Raw genomic sequence first — 15585 nt, forward strand, 5'->3', positions numbered from 1 at the left:
TTCTACTAATTAATTTTTCATTTATTTTTATTTAATAGTAGTATTTTTAATTGATTTGGTTTTGAATATTATATTAAAATATTTTTTCCCCTAATTTTATAGATTATATTTAAATTTTGAGTATTTTATTATTATTAGAGAAATTCATACAGAAAATTAAGGTAAATTTTAGTAATTTATAAAAATTACTATATTTTTATTTTTGTACTTCATTTTTATTTTGTATGCATTCTTTTATTTTTTTATTTTTTTATTTTTTACTAATAAATTTTTATTTATTTTTATTTTATATGTATTTTTTTCTAATTAATTTGGTTTAGAATATTACTATTCTAATACGTATATTTTTTTATTTTTATTTTTGTTGAAAAATTGATACTATATTCAAATTTTGAGTATTTTATTTTTATCTAATATAAATTGTTAATAACTATTTTTAATCTAACTTATATTTGATTTCACTTGAAATATGAATTTTGTAATTTATGATTTTTTATTACTTAATATTCTGCAATATTTTTTTTTTTAGTTTTGTTAGTGTATTTATATATATATATATTATTTAAAGTTTTTTTTCAAACTGTCGATGAAAGAGAAAATGCTATAAGAAAATTAAGGATTTTTTTTTTTAATCAATAGATATGAATTTATTTCAAAACTTATTATAATGTTTCATTTAATAAAATTGTAAATAAATATTTTAAATTTAACTTAAGTTTGAATTTAAAATGATATATTCCCTTTGTCCCATAACAAAGTATCCATTTTTCCATTTTAGTCCGTCCCATAACAAAGTATCCATTTTCTTTTTTAGTAACTGTACTGTCTAATCAATATTACAAATACCCTTACAACTTATAATATATTACACAAATATCGTTACCTTTATATCACACATACTAATAATGTTATTTTAGTAATTTCTACTTTATTCCTACTATATTCTAATATAATACTAATATTTCTAAAACTACGTGCAAAATGCAAATGAATATTTACTTATGAGACGGGGGGAGTATAAGTTTTATTTGATTTATAATTTACTTATTTAATATTATTTGTGTGTTTTTCATTTCGTTACTATATATATAATTTAGTATGTTGTTTGAAAATTGTTTTCAACTGAAGGCTAACAATTATGTATAAATGACGACAAATTTTTTTCAAATTTATTTTTATTTTTAATTTAAGAATGATTATGAATAATGATTTTTTATCTCTATTATGTTTGGTTTAAATTGAAATATATATATTTATGAAATTTTGATTCGCTTACTTAGTATTCTTTATTTGGTTTATTTCCCATATTTTTTATATAAATTAATTTTAGCTATCTTTATACAAAGTTTTATTGTCAAAATAAAATTTATTATCTAACATATAAATTTAAATTAATATCACAATTTTTATAACTACCCATGCATAGCACAGGTAATAGACTAGTAATTAAAATAAAAAATAAACCAACATAAAAAATAATAATAATAAAATATTATAAAATAATCACATAAGACAGCATCGTATTGATTCTAAGTTTCATAAAATAATCAGTATAGTGCTGCCTCATGCAATATTAAAAGGAATCTGTTATTCTTATTTAAAATTTGATATAATCTGATATTCTTATTTAAAATTTGATTGGTATAAAGAATGTCAATTTTTATTTAGAAAGGCTCTAGTATTTGAAATTTTTTCTTATTATCTCTTATAACATAAATAAATTTTAACAGCTCAACAATTCTTTCAGTTTTTTATAAAATATATATTTATGAATATGTACAATAGGAAATACAAAAACAATAAAGATGATGTATATCATTCAGCCCTAATATACTTATTCCGTCCAATTTCTATTGTCATAAAGTATATTTGCACGATTTTTTAGGTGATTGTCTTTTTGTTATGAATTGACAAATTTGTCCTTAATTGTATCGTAGAGGTTAAAAGTAATAAATGAATGAAGGGTAAAAATATAAAATTTATGTTTAAAAAAAAAAAAGACAATAGTGTTGGACATCCTAAATAGAAAAGTAGGACATTAGTTTTGGACGGAGGAAGTATAACATAGAGTTATTAGAGCAACTGCAATAATTGTTTTATCCAAATATGTTCGTGTAGAAGCTCTTTTTTAATACTTCTAAACAAATCTAATACAAGAGTCCTTTGTTGGATGAAAAAAAAAAAAAACAAAAAAAAAAAATTTAAAAAATTTGGGTGCATAAAAATAGCTTTCAAATCATTTTTTTTTCCTCTCACCTTATTACCTGAATTTGTTTCTCTTTTTTTATTTCTCTCTCTTCTTCCTCATTCCTCACACATTCTCTTTCTTATATCCTCTGTTTTTCTCTCTTCTCTTCTCTTCATAGACTTCTTCTCAATCATTGTGCGTCATTTTTAAACTTTGACACATTTCGATATAATACATTTGGAGACTCCTTTAACAACAAACCATTATGATTGCTCTTACTTTGTGCTTAGGGCAATGACGTATAGAACTAGTGAGGTTCTAACTGAAATCCATTTATTATTGGTTGAAAATTGTTTGGAATTTTAGTTTGCGAATAAATATATTAATAATCTATTTTTTTAACAGTTCGAGCTTTTAGGAGACAGTTCTTCTGCATCCGACATGATATCAGAACCTAAATTAAGTACGATATATACATGTATAAGTTTCGCATACCCTATTTACACCTGAGGGAGCTTGTTTGACTCCAAATTGTATTTTTGAACACACAGTGAATTAATTAATTTGATTGATTCTTAAGGGCTCTTCAGAGCCTTTGCTTTTTTGTATGATTTTGATTTACAATATTTATATTATTTTTTCTGACCACCCTATCAAGTATCTATTTGGAGTTAATATATTATATAATAATAATAATAAAAATAATTTTTATTCAAAATATCAAATTTAATATAATTAATTTCTCCTTCCTCTAAATTTAGGGATGTTTTCTTTATAATTTACAAATAAAATATCCCTAAATTTAGCATACGTATAGAGTATTTTACATCAAGCACAAATAGAATTAAAACTTTTGCTACTTCTAAACTCAACCAAAATTCAAACAAACCCTTGTGCTAGCATACAAAAAAAATATTAATTTTGTAACGGGATTTTTTCGTTCTTAAATCTACTTTTTCCGTTACTAATGATATTAGAGACGGAATTAGTGATGAAATTATATTAGCTACGTGAATTTTAAAAAAAGAATTCTGTTACAAATATACTATTTTTTTTGTAGTGTAGTTTGCAATAAATTAAAAATTAAATACATAAAACCTTTTGGATGTTGAATTAGAAATTAGACTGAAATTTTGGTTAAAAATAATAAAAAAATTAATTAAATAAATATTTGATAGTAATTGAAACCAAACTCACATGCAAACACACCCGATGTTTCTTTTTAAATGTAAGTCAACTTTTATTCTTTATTTGTGGCATCTTAAAATGTTAAAATACTTTTAAAATAATATCTGGAGGAGATTTTATTTTATTTTAATTTGTTGGCCAGCCGCCGACGGCCTCTACAGTCAAAGTTCTGTAACGACTATGAAACAGATAATTAGATTCACCTTTGTTGTAAAAGTGAATCAATGAGAAGCTAGTACACTATCTGTATTTTATGTGTTGAGATTTTCGTCTGCAGATATATCATTAATGACTGAGTTTCCCTAACAGTTCGACCTTTTAGGTGAAACGATCGTACAACATCCGACATTATTGTATTGTATTTTATTTTAATTATCTATTTTTTTAGTTTTTGCTTACCTCACTACATCTTTGACAGATCACAACTTGCACAAGATATAATCCAAATTGTGGAATAATTACGAAGACTATGCTAGAAGATGTGCCAATAAAGTTTATTTTAATTTTGTGTAAGAATATAGAATAAATTCAATATATTTTTATTATTATTATTATTATGAAATTAGGGTTATATATATTAGCATGCAACTCTTACAGTTTTATTGTGCACAAATAATTATGTAATATAATATTTAAAATAATTTAAAATAATTATTTTTTTTAACAATAATATATATTGTATATATGCAAAATCTTATACTCTATCTATCCATTCAAAATTTTTCTATTTTTGCATTTTAGTATGTCCACGTCATTCTTTTCATTTTCTTTTTAGTAATGTTATATTCCACATAAATACAAAAATAATTTTATTTTATCATCACATTATTACTTTTATAAGAAAAATTAGAGACAAAATTGTATTTGTATATTTTATTTGTACTATTTATCAATAAAATATTAATATACAAAAATTTATATGCCAAAATAAATAAGAAGATTGCTAGTGGACGAAAAGATTATATAAATAATAAAAAAAATCATTTATAAAAATTATGCCATAGAAATAAATTAATATATTGAAATAAAGAGTAATTATAACTATTTTTATTGAAATAAATAAATTATAAAATAAAGAAAAAAAAACTAAATAAAAAATAAATTCAAGCATAAAATTTTGAAAGATAAACAAATCAAATATAAAGTGGCAAATTAAAATTCAATGAATAAAAATCATTATTAGAAAATATTCTTGTTGGTAAAAAAAAGCCCAAACAATATGCAAATACATATATTTTATTCTAATATCAAAAATAGCGTTTTTTGGGAATTTTTATTTTTTCGAGACTAATTAAATGAGTTTTCCGATAAATTTATAGTGGACTTATTTTTCTAACTGCAAATTATTTTATTCCAAGCCCAATCTATTTATTAGCCAATTAGTTGATTTGTGAATGAGTTTAGTGATGTACAATGAAGATTTTTGGGAAGTTTCAAATCAAGAGTAGAAAATGATAGAGATAGAGGTGAGGTGAGGGAGAGTGAACCGAGCTGCCAGTTAGTTAGTTTCTTGGGTGATTTTGATGGATTCTTCTGAGTGTTTTCCGGCAAGTTTTGAACCTTTTCCGATGGCTGATTTTGTTGGATGTCGAAGCTTCAAGTGTCGAGCCGACCTTCACCTTAAGGCGTGATCATTTGGCACTTTGGTCTAAGCCATAATTAAAAGTTGTTTATGTCGATTAAAGAAGAAGAAAGATCGGAAAAAAATTGGTCATGTTGGACCATGGTTCGCCGGATCAGCCGAATCCGGTCCGACTCAGCCGATCCGGAACCAGAACAGGCTGAAATCGTTCAATTTCTCATTTTTATCCTTTTGAGGTGTATTGATTGTTCTTTCTCTTTCAATTTTTTCAATTTCATACGTGGAACTTGGGAAAATGAAGAAGATATGAATTTATAGATGAATTTAAGGATAATAGTGTTCGATAAGATGAAGAAATAGTGGAAAGTGGTCTGCGTGGATAAGACCATCTCCAATTCATACACCCCATTTATACCGTTTTATCTCCAAATATCCAGTTATTACAGTATTCTCACTCCAATCATATGATTCTATTTTTTCTATTATTTTAAACAAAAACTTTTCAGATTTATAATTACAATAATTTTTTTAAAAATTTAGGAAAATAAAAAATAAATATAAAAGTTAAAGAAAAAAATTCAAAAATTCAAAAGAAAAATAGAAAGACAATGCCATTTTTTGGAATGCCAAAAAATTTGATGTTGCACTGTAGCAACACAAAAAAAAAAAAAATGGTGCATGATCCACCAACCCAGCATCATTAATGGCCTTGGGTTGGAGATGCCTTAGAGAGGGTTGGAGAAAAAAGATCTTGTAGGGTTAGGGGAAGAAAATTGCCTATGAGAAAGAAGGAAATGATTGAATTAAAAAATTTGAAAAATAACCCAAATAATTATGTTATTTTTGAGAGTTAACCCAATTAATTTTAATTTTTGTAAATATAAGTATGAATTTAATTTTTTTTGCTTAATTTTTGGGTTGAAATTAGCATTAGATTATGTTAATTAATTTGTTTATTTAATTTATAGACTTAATTGTTTTGAATTGTATTTAATTTTTATTTAATTTATACAAATTGATTTTTATTAAAATTAATATTTTAGAATAATTTATAATTAATTGTAAATTTATTATTTAAAATTATTGTTTGGACAATATTTTAAATTTTAATTTACTATAAATCATGATATGTTTGTTAATATTATATATTTTAAAAATTAATTATATTTATGATTTGATATATTTTAATGATTTATTATTATTTTTTTAAATAATTTTTTTTATATAAAAATTTATGTAAATCGATATTTGCCTGATACGCCGCGTGATGTATCTAGAAGGTAAAGGCCGATTCGCAACAACAATCCGCGACGGCGAAGCATATGTTGGACTATTTTTGGAATTTGAAGCCTGGTTTCGATTCAAAGTTGTCTTTGGCGCTTGTTCATCAGAGAAATGCCAAGACTGTTCGGAAGTCCCGTCACTGTTGCACTGCTGGAAAAATTGGTCAGGGCAACGACTGTCTGTTCACAGACTGTTGGAGACATCGAAAAGTTTTATTTGTTTGGTTTGATTTATGATATGCATTTATCCTATTTGTTATTACTAATCCAAGATGGACTATATAAGCAATATTCTCTCGAAATCAAATCAATATCGACTAAACCATAAAGAAAACTTAGATTTATTACGGCAACAATCGTTCGGACTCAGATTACCCTAATATCAACCAAACCAACATCACACACATGCAAGACCCCGACCATAAATTACTCGCCACGGAAGCGCAACTAACTCACAAACCCGAACCCTAATCTAATGAAACATTGTCGAAATTAAGCCTAAACAACATCGCAGACAAGATTACACCATGAACCAACAATAGGGCATAAATCGAGCAAACCAAACCGTAGGAACGTCAAGGAACAGGTCACACATGAACAGGAAAGGATCACATCCCAAATCGCCGAACAAAGTCACCGGAGAATGCTGGCGAAGTCGACGGGATCACACTGGAATCGCCTAGGGCTTTCGAAGGAGTGAAGTGAATGAAAGAATCAAATCATACCGGTTTAACTTGAATGGTCTAGACAGGTTCAAAGCCAAGGACCAGAATCAAGCCTTGATCCGACGGGTCTCGCAAAGACCGGGTCAGGTAGCGGGTCACCGGATCCGGGCTTCAATTGGGGCGGGTCCGTTGTGTGTGATTGGACCTCTTTATTTTATTAGTCCAAAACTCCATAAATTTCCATCTTTTTGGGCATGGAGAACGTACTTAACGGTGTTATCACTGTCCGAACCGTCATTGTTTCCTAATTTTTTAGCTCATTTTAAAAGTTCATTTTAGCCAAATACTGTCTTGCACAAAAAAATTGAAATCAAGTTAGGTTTAAAAAAAATATAGAAAACTACTATGATACATAATAAAACCTAAAGCTACACACAACTAGCATTGGCTAATCATATGTATCAAAGCATACAATTTTCATACAAGATACAAACATATTAGTTTTCCAAAACATTGTATCTTCACCAACAGGATTATATCCAAATTTAACTATTAACAAAGCTACTAAACATTGTAATTGTATCTTGCAACAAAAATATTTACCACACAATATTGTCCCGTAAGGGATGGCCTGGTGGTGTAGAGGTTGGACTTGTGACCGTGAGGTCATGGGTTCAAACCCCCGACGCCTCAGGTCCACCTTCCACATATGGTTCGCCTAGTGTGACTTTTCCGTCGGGCTTGGTTTGCAGGGTATTAGGTTCGGCCGGGGGTTTACCATTCACCATAACAAGATAAGACTGTTCTTAACTCCATCTCTAACAAATAGGTAATTTCATCAATAATAACAAATCACAATCAAAGCAATCATAAGATTACCATATATAGAGAACAAGATAAGACTGTTCCCAACTCCATCTCTAACAAATAGGTAATTTCACTCTCATTTTTCTCATTTAAATCAGTTACAACATTGCTTTTAGAAAAATCATCGATGGACATTAATATATATTAAAAAAATTGTCTTAATTGTCTTTCGGGTTTTACTACAGAAAATTGAATGCAATTGAAACATATCTGGTACATCATAAATCTACAAATTTTATGATTTGACATGACTGGCTTGGGCATCCCGATAATATTACGATGAGACGAATTATTGAAAATATCTATGATCATACTTTGAAAAATCAAAGGGTATAAAATATAAATGAATTAAAATGTATTGCTTGCTCAAAAGGGGAGTTTATAACTAGATCATCATCAACAAAAGTGAGAAATGAATCCCTGCATTTTTAGAACGAATTCACGGTGATATATATGGGTCAGTGATCCACCATGTGGACCAAAAATACTTTATGATGCTTATTGCTGCATCTACTCGATGATCGCATAGATGTTTATTATCTAGCCGCAATTTGGCATTTGCGAGATTTTTTGCTCAAATAATTAAATTACGAGCATAGTTTCTAGATCACCCGAAAAACAAAATTCATCTTGATAATTTTGGTGAATATTCATCCAAGATATTTGATAATTATTGTATGTCTATTCTGATTGATGTTAAGCATCATGTACCATATATACATACTCAGAATAGTCTAGCTGAATCGTTTATAAAGATGTTGCAATTAATTACAAGATCTATGTTGATGGAATTTAAACTTCATGTATCTGTTTGAGGATATGAAGTTTTACATGCAACAATACTAAAAAAATTAAGACCGACAAGCTCTTATAGTTACTCCCAAGTACAATTGGTGTACAATGAAAATTTATTTAACATTTGTAAACTTTTGGGTGCGCAGTTTTTGTATCAATAGCACTACCCCAACACACAAATATAGGCCCTTAATAGATATTGAGGATATATATCGGGTATGAATCATCATCTATTATTAAATATCTTGAACAATTAACTGGTGATTTGTTTACGGCTTGATTTGTTAGATGTCATTTTGACAAGTCTATTTCCTTACATTAAAGGGATAAATTAATCAATTGAAAAAGGAAATTAGTTGGAATAAAGAAGTTTATTAGGATGAATTTTCTTCTGAACAGAATGAATTTATTAAAAATTCAATTGATTATGTAACTATTGAAAAGTATTAGAATCGAAATGACATAATTATGAATAATACTTTTGCATAAAATGTAGCACTTGATCTAATAGAAAATAATGAGGATTTTGAACTTAGTCAGTTGATGAATGTCGGAAAAGAAAAGATTGGCCAAAATGAAAATATGTGATCCAGCTCGAATTAAATTTACTGGCAAAATGAAAACTTTTCAAACTCATTGTTCAAACACCCGAAGATCTTAGGTCTGTTGGTTATAAATGAGTATTTTTTTGAAAACAAAATGAGAATAATGAGATTTCTAGATATAAAGAAAAATTTATTGCCCAAGGTTTTTCACAAAGACTTGACAGTTCATGAAAACTTAGATATGTGTCTGATGGACGTCGTAACAGTTTATTTATATGCTCACTAGAAATTGATATCTATATGAGAATCCATGAAGAATTTAGTATGCCTAATGCATACAAATTAAAGCCAGAATAATATTATTCCATTAAAATACAAAAGTCTTTATATGATCTCAAGCAACCTGGTCGCATGTAGTATAAATGTCTCAGTGAATCAATACTAAAAGATGGATATGCCAATGATTTTATTTGACTATGTGTTTTTATAAAATAAAGAAAAAGAAAAAAAATTGAGAGAAAATTTGTGATCACAGTTGTTTTTGTGGACGATTTGAATTTGATTGAAATCCCTGAAGATGTTCAAAAAATTATTAAATATTTGAAAAAGGAGTTTGAAATCAAGAATTTCGAAAAAATAAAATTCTTTCTTGATCTACAAATTGAATATTTGGAAAATATAATTTTGATTCATCAATCTGTATATACCCAGAAGGTATTAAATGAATTTACAACGGATAAAAACACATTAATTAAATACTCCAATAGTTGTTAGAACTCTTGATCCTATTAAAGATCTTTTTAGAATGAAAAAAGAGAATGCAGAAGCACTTGTTCTTGAAGTACCATATGTAAGTGCTATTGGCGCATTAATGTGTCTGGTTAACATTAAAAGACGAGATATAGCATTTGTTGTAAATTTATTAGCAAGATTTAGTGCAATATCAACACAATGACACTGGAAAGAAATTAAACATATGTTTTATTATCTTCAAAGAATGATTGATGTTAGTTTATTGTACTCAAAGAATTCTCGATATGAATTGATTGAATATGCAGATATTGCGTATCTTTTCGACCCGCATAAAACAAAGTCTCATACTAGCTATATATTTATTTGTGGTGGTATTATAGTATTCTAGAGATCCATTAAACAAACTTTAACCGTGTCATCTTCAAATAATTTTGAATAAAAACAATTCATAAGGCCAGTTGAGAGTGTGTTTGAATGAGGTCGATGGTTAATCAAGTTTTACAGATTTATGGCTTAAGATCTAAAAATGATAAATCCTTCCACTATTTTATATGAAGATACTGCAACTTGTATAGCTCACTAAAATGAGAATATATTAAAGGAGGTAGGACGAAACATATTTCACATAAATATATCTTTACACATGATCTTAAAAAATGGTGAAACAAATGTACAACATATTCGGTCAGATGAGAATTTAGCAGATTTATTGACCAAGACTTTACAGACTGAAATATTCGAAAAATTGGTGGATAACATTGGGATGCACGACTACGAAATTTGAAGTGAAGTCCATATCAGGGGGAGCAATTTTTAAAGAATGAATTACGTACTATTTTTTTTTTCATTAGGGTTTTTGCCACAATGAATTATTTCCTAATAATATTTTAACAAGACATATTAATTGCAGTTAATGACATATAAGGGGAGTGTTATGACACATTATAACATAGGTGTCATGTTTAACTTTTTCCAAGTCATTTATCTTAATGATTAATGATTTTCTCATTTTTCTATATATATACCAAGCGATGAAATGAAAAAAGATTATTTTTAAAATATATATATATACTTAACGTATATACATACATATACCTACAAATACAATTACATATATATTTTTATTTCAAATAAAAATTAAAAATTATGAATTTTAAAATATGATTAAAGTGTATAATTATATTTTCAAAAACAGAAATGACAAATTATGTGAGACAAATCAAAATAGAAAGAGTAGACAAATTATGTGGGACTGGGAGAATATTTTATACCATATATTGAGTATTCGATTCATGTATTTTATTAAAAAAATTATTAAATTAAAATAAGTCGAACCTAACTTGCAAATAAATAAATAATTTTGATAGTTACAATTCACCTAGTTTTATTTTATTTTTCAAGTATTACAATATCACATGAGAGTTTTTTAAAATATTCTATTTTTAAATTTTAAAAAAAATATATAATTATAAATATTAATAAATTTCAAATATTTTGGAACATTTTAAAAATGAAATAATAGTTTATCTGATTGATTTAGAATAACTTCCAAATTAAAACAAGTTTGAGCAAACCTCTAAGTAAGTAGTGACAAAAAAATACAAAAAGTTTGTCCAATCAACAAACCTTTACATATAATATTAACGGCTAAGTACCTAAATGACTTAATATACGTCTCTACAATAAATTTGCTTCGAATGCACTCGCTACTTTCACTATTTTTTCAAAAATAACTCCTCATCTCTAATTTTTTCCCATATTATCCTTGATATGTGAAAAGATAACATTACCCCTCATTTCTTTCTTCCCCAAATCTTCTTTCCAGTTGGACAATCGTTCATACAAAATAACGGCACCTTCCATTGTTGATTTGTTTTCCAGATGAAGAAGTCAAGCTACTACCGAAGTTTTTGGTCGCTATTGGGATCCAACACCGAGAAACAATTGTTGTCGATGCTAAGTCGCAAGAAGCCATCAGCCGCCAAAGTTGCCCTACTCCACCATTGCCATATTCCACCATCGATTGCATTTATTTCTCCGTTGGAATGCGACATAGACTGCACATATTAATTTAAAGGGATTATTTGTTTGGTGTTTGTTTGGTTTTGATAATATTTAGATTGTATATGTTTCATTTTTTGTGATTTGTTTTTTCTTAATTTCAACTTCGATTTGGTTATGTTTAATTTAAATTTTTTTATTTGTTTTTCTGTTTACTTGTGCAGTTATTCATATTTCAATTATAGTTTATGGAATTATCTCGATAACCTTTTCTACTATTATTTTTGGGATGATTTAGGATTTGAAATTCAAGGTTTTAGGCATCAAGTTTAAGGTTTATGACTTGTCATATGTTCACAATATTCTTGTAGATGCGTAATTAAATAGATGACTACATAATCTATACAATCGGATTACAATGTATATTACATGACTAACAGTTTTATTCCACGTGATATATGGATACTAAATATGAACTTCTAATTATCATTAATATGTACTTGAGATTATGAGTTATTAAAAAATATATATATACTAGAAAATATGAAGTATGAATCATATATACAAAAGTACAAATTATTGCTATATATATACATTTTGAAAATTTGTATAATTCTTTAATTTCCAACGACATCCTAATTAGTATGCTAGCATATGATGTCAGTTAGATGCATATATAACTACAAAACTCTGACAATGACAAAACAACTCAATCAATCACAACAAAAAAATATGGCAATGAAGCTTTATTGTAAGTTTTTTTCTTTTTTTTTGTTTCTTGTAATTGCAACTTTATTTTGTTTTTAATAGATTGTGCAATGAACGGAGATCTGTGTACGAGACCACTATTTAATAATTTTTAAATTGAACACTATTTACTTGTATTTTACCAGGTGTACTCAACTCTTTTACGTGGGTATGTTTATGACCAATTGTAGGTATATGAGTATATTACGAGATATGTAGCAATCCAAAATAAGTTTTTCAAACTACAAAAAAGATATGTGATCACCTATGACATAACTGACGAACTTGCAAAGAGATTTTATCTTAGGTATTTATGGTTTCTCATCATGTGGCTCGAATGTTTTTTATTACTTTAGGAAGATTGTACATTGAACGGAGATGTATATGGAAGACCACTATTGAATAATTTTCAAAATTAGATGATATTCTCCTATATATTTCTAAGCGTACACAACTAATATGTCTGGGTACATATCATTCCAAATTAATTCATCCTAAACCGTATCCAGGGGTATGTGAAATCACAACAAAAGTACGTTACAAGTTATTGTAGTTGTATAAAATATGTCAATGAATAACAGTTATTAACAATGACAATACACTAGATGTAGAGCTTGGTTTATTAAATTCAGCGTAATACTTGAGGTCATTTATGTCTCCTAAGTACTTCTTGTGATATTACCTGGCACACAATGTGTTCTCATTGTTTATCTCAAATGACATTAACATTGAATTGCCTCTAGGTATTTAGTTTTTTCGACGAAGTTGTTACAATGAAAATATGAGTATTTTGTGATGTTTGGAAAGTATATTCATTAATACCGGAGGTATACATAATATGAGTAAGCGGGTGCATCTTTGTGTATGAAAGTATTCATATTCATGTGCAGATATTATTAATGTTAACATGAGTATTCAAGTAACAGGGGCAGAATTTGCCAATGATTGTTATTGGATCAAACAACTACAAGTTGATAACATCATATTCACTTTCTAGACAGTGAGTGTGCAGCAGGGGATACTTCCGAGATGACATATGGAAGAACCTATCCATACATTCAATGGTGGATGAAAATATCATTTATTATATATATGAAATAACATATATTGAAGTGACCCATAGTAATAGATATATTGAAGTCAGTGCATAATTGATGGCCTAACATGTTCATTGTATTGTGATTGTCCATAAAAAAAGTTTTGAAAATGAGAAGAAACACCCAACAAGAGTAAATTGGTAGAATGGACAGAATGGACAGAAATTATTAGTCATTGGACATATTGGAATTTCCCACCCTGTGGGAACGTATTAGTCATTGATGCGTATATGTCATTGATCCACTAGTGTTTCAGAACAATTTAATGAGTATACGTCTTCTCAATATATGTCGATTACGTTTAAAGTTACTTAGAGATCCTATTCACGAGTAGATTCAATAAGTTTAAAGGTATATAAATTACAGAAATAAAGGTACAAATATCATAATTGAGGGTATGTGATCTCTGTCTAGGGGTATGTTGACACTCAATAATTGAATATTGCCAACCGAAGTTTACTTATGTGGGTACTTGTTCTCTTCAAATACATCTACGCAAATGACCTGAGTGTCCAAGTTGCGTACATAGGGATATAAATTAGTGAAATGAATGTACAAATATTATCATTAAAGGTATATGGTCTCAACCTAGGGATTTTTCGATACTCAATCATGGAATCTTGCCAACATATCATGTATAGAGACATATACATGACCATAATGCAAGTACATATAGACAACCTCTTAAAATATCATGGCGTTAGTTTAAAATAGTCGGTGATCAGCAAAGTCTACATAAAAATATAACATCAACGACTGAATACCCCTATTTGGCCACAAATCTTAGCTATTCGTCAATTCGACTGTAACAAATTACACCCCCAATCATTCAAATTGTACTAGGTAGGGCCTCCTCTTAAAATTCTTGCAGCAATTTTTGTCTTTAAGCCTTGACATCATCGAATTCGGTTGCCCAACTGCGTAGTGGGTAACGTTCAGTATATTCTCAAACGTAGCTCTCAGCGTACATGTATACAAGCCTGCTATTAAACAATATGAAGCAACGAAGCACTGTAGGTAGTCCCCTTGCTTTGTCAAGTGCTGAAATGCGCTCGTTAATTGCAATAAAAAAAACCCAATAATTTTAATAATCATAAACTATCTCAAAATTTTCTCACATAAAAACATAAATTAAATATGTACTAAGAAACCCATGGTACATCCAGTCAAATAAGTCTTCTAGGCCCGTTCTTGACATTTACAAGTTCGGGACAAAATTAAAATAATGAGCCCTTAAATAAATATATTTTATATTAGTGTAATTATAAAAATGATAATTTGTAAATATTTTTAAATTTAAATTTAATAATAAATTATTTTTTATATATTAAAGTATCAAGTATTTATTTAGTATTTTTAATCGAAATATTTTATCTTGATAATATAAAAAATAATATTTTATAATAAATTATTAAATTTTTATGAATTGAGAGAATATGTTATATATTATTAATCACAAAACTTATAAAAAGAAATTATTTAGACAATGCATTAAATAGTCTTGTTACGTACGAAATTTAGAATTAGGTTAAAAGCCCAAGGTAAAAAGAAGAATGGGCCTGGCAATAGAGTTGATTGAACTGATTGAAGGGTACCATGAGGAAATCAAGGAAAATAGGTTTATTACTAAGGAAAGTCCTCAGGTCGGAAGGTCTTCAGGTCGGTAGGTCCTCAAGACGGAAAGTCATTAGGACGGAAGGACCTCAGGTCGGTAGGTCCTCAAGACGGAAAGTCATTAGGACGGAAGGACTTCAGGTCGGGAAGACCTCAAGGCGGAAAGACCTCAAGTCGGAAGGTTTTCAGGTCGGGAAGTCCTCAAGACGGAAGGACCTCAGGTCGGAAGGTCTTCAGGTCGGTAGGTCCTCAAGACGGAA

Source organism: Andrographis paniculata, unplaced genomic scaffold (genome assembly GCF_009805555.1).
Source record: "Andrographis paniculata isolate CXL003 unplaced genomic scaffold, ASM980555v1 Contig82END, whole genome shotgun sequence".
NCBI classification, from domain to species: Eukaryota; Viridiplantae; Streptophyta; class Magnoliopsida; order Lamiales; family Acanthaceae; genus Andrographis; species Andrographis paniculata.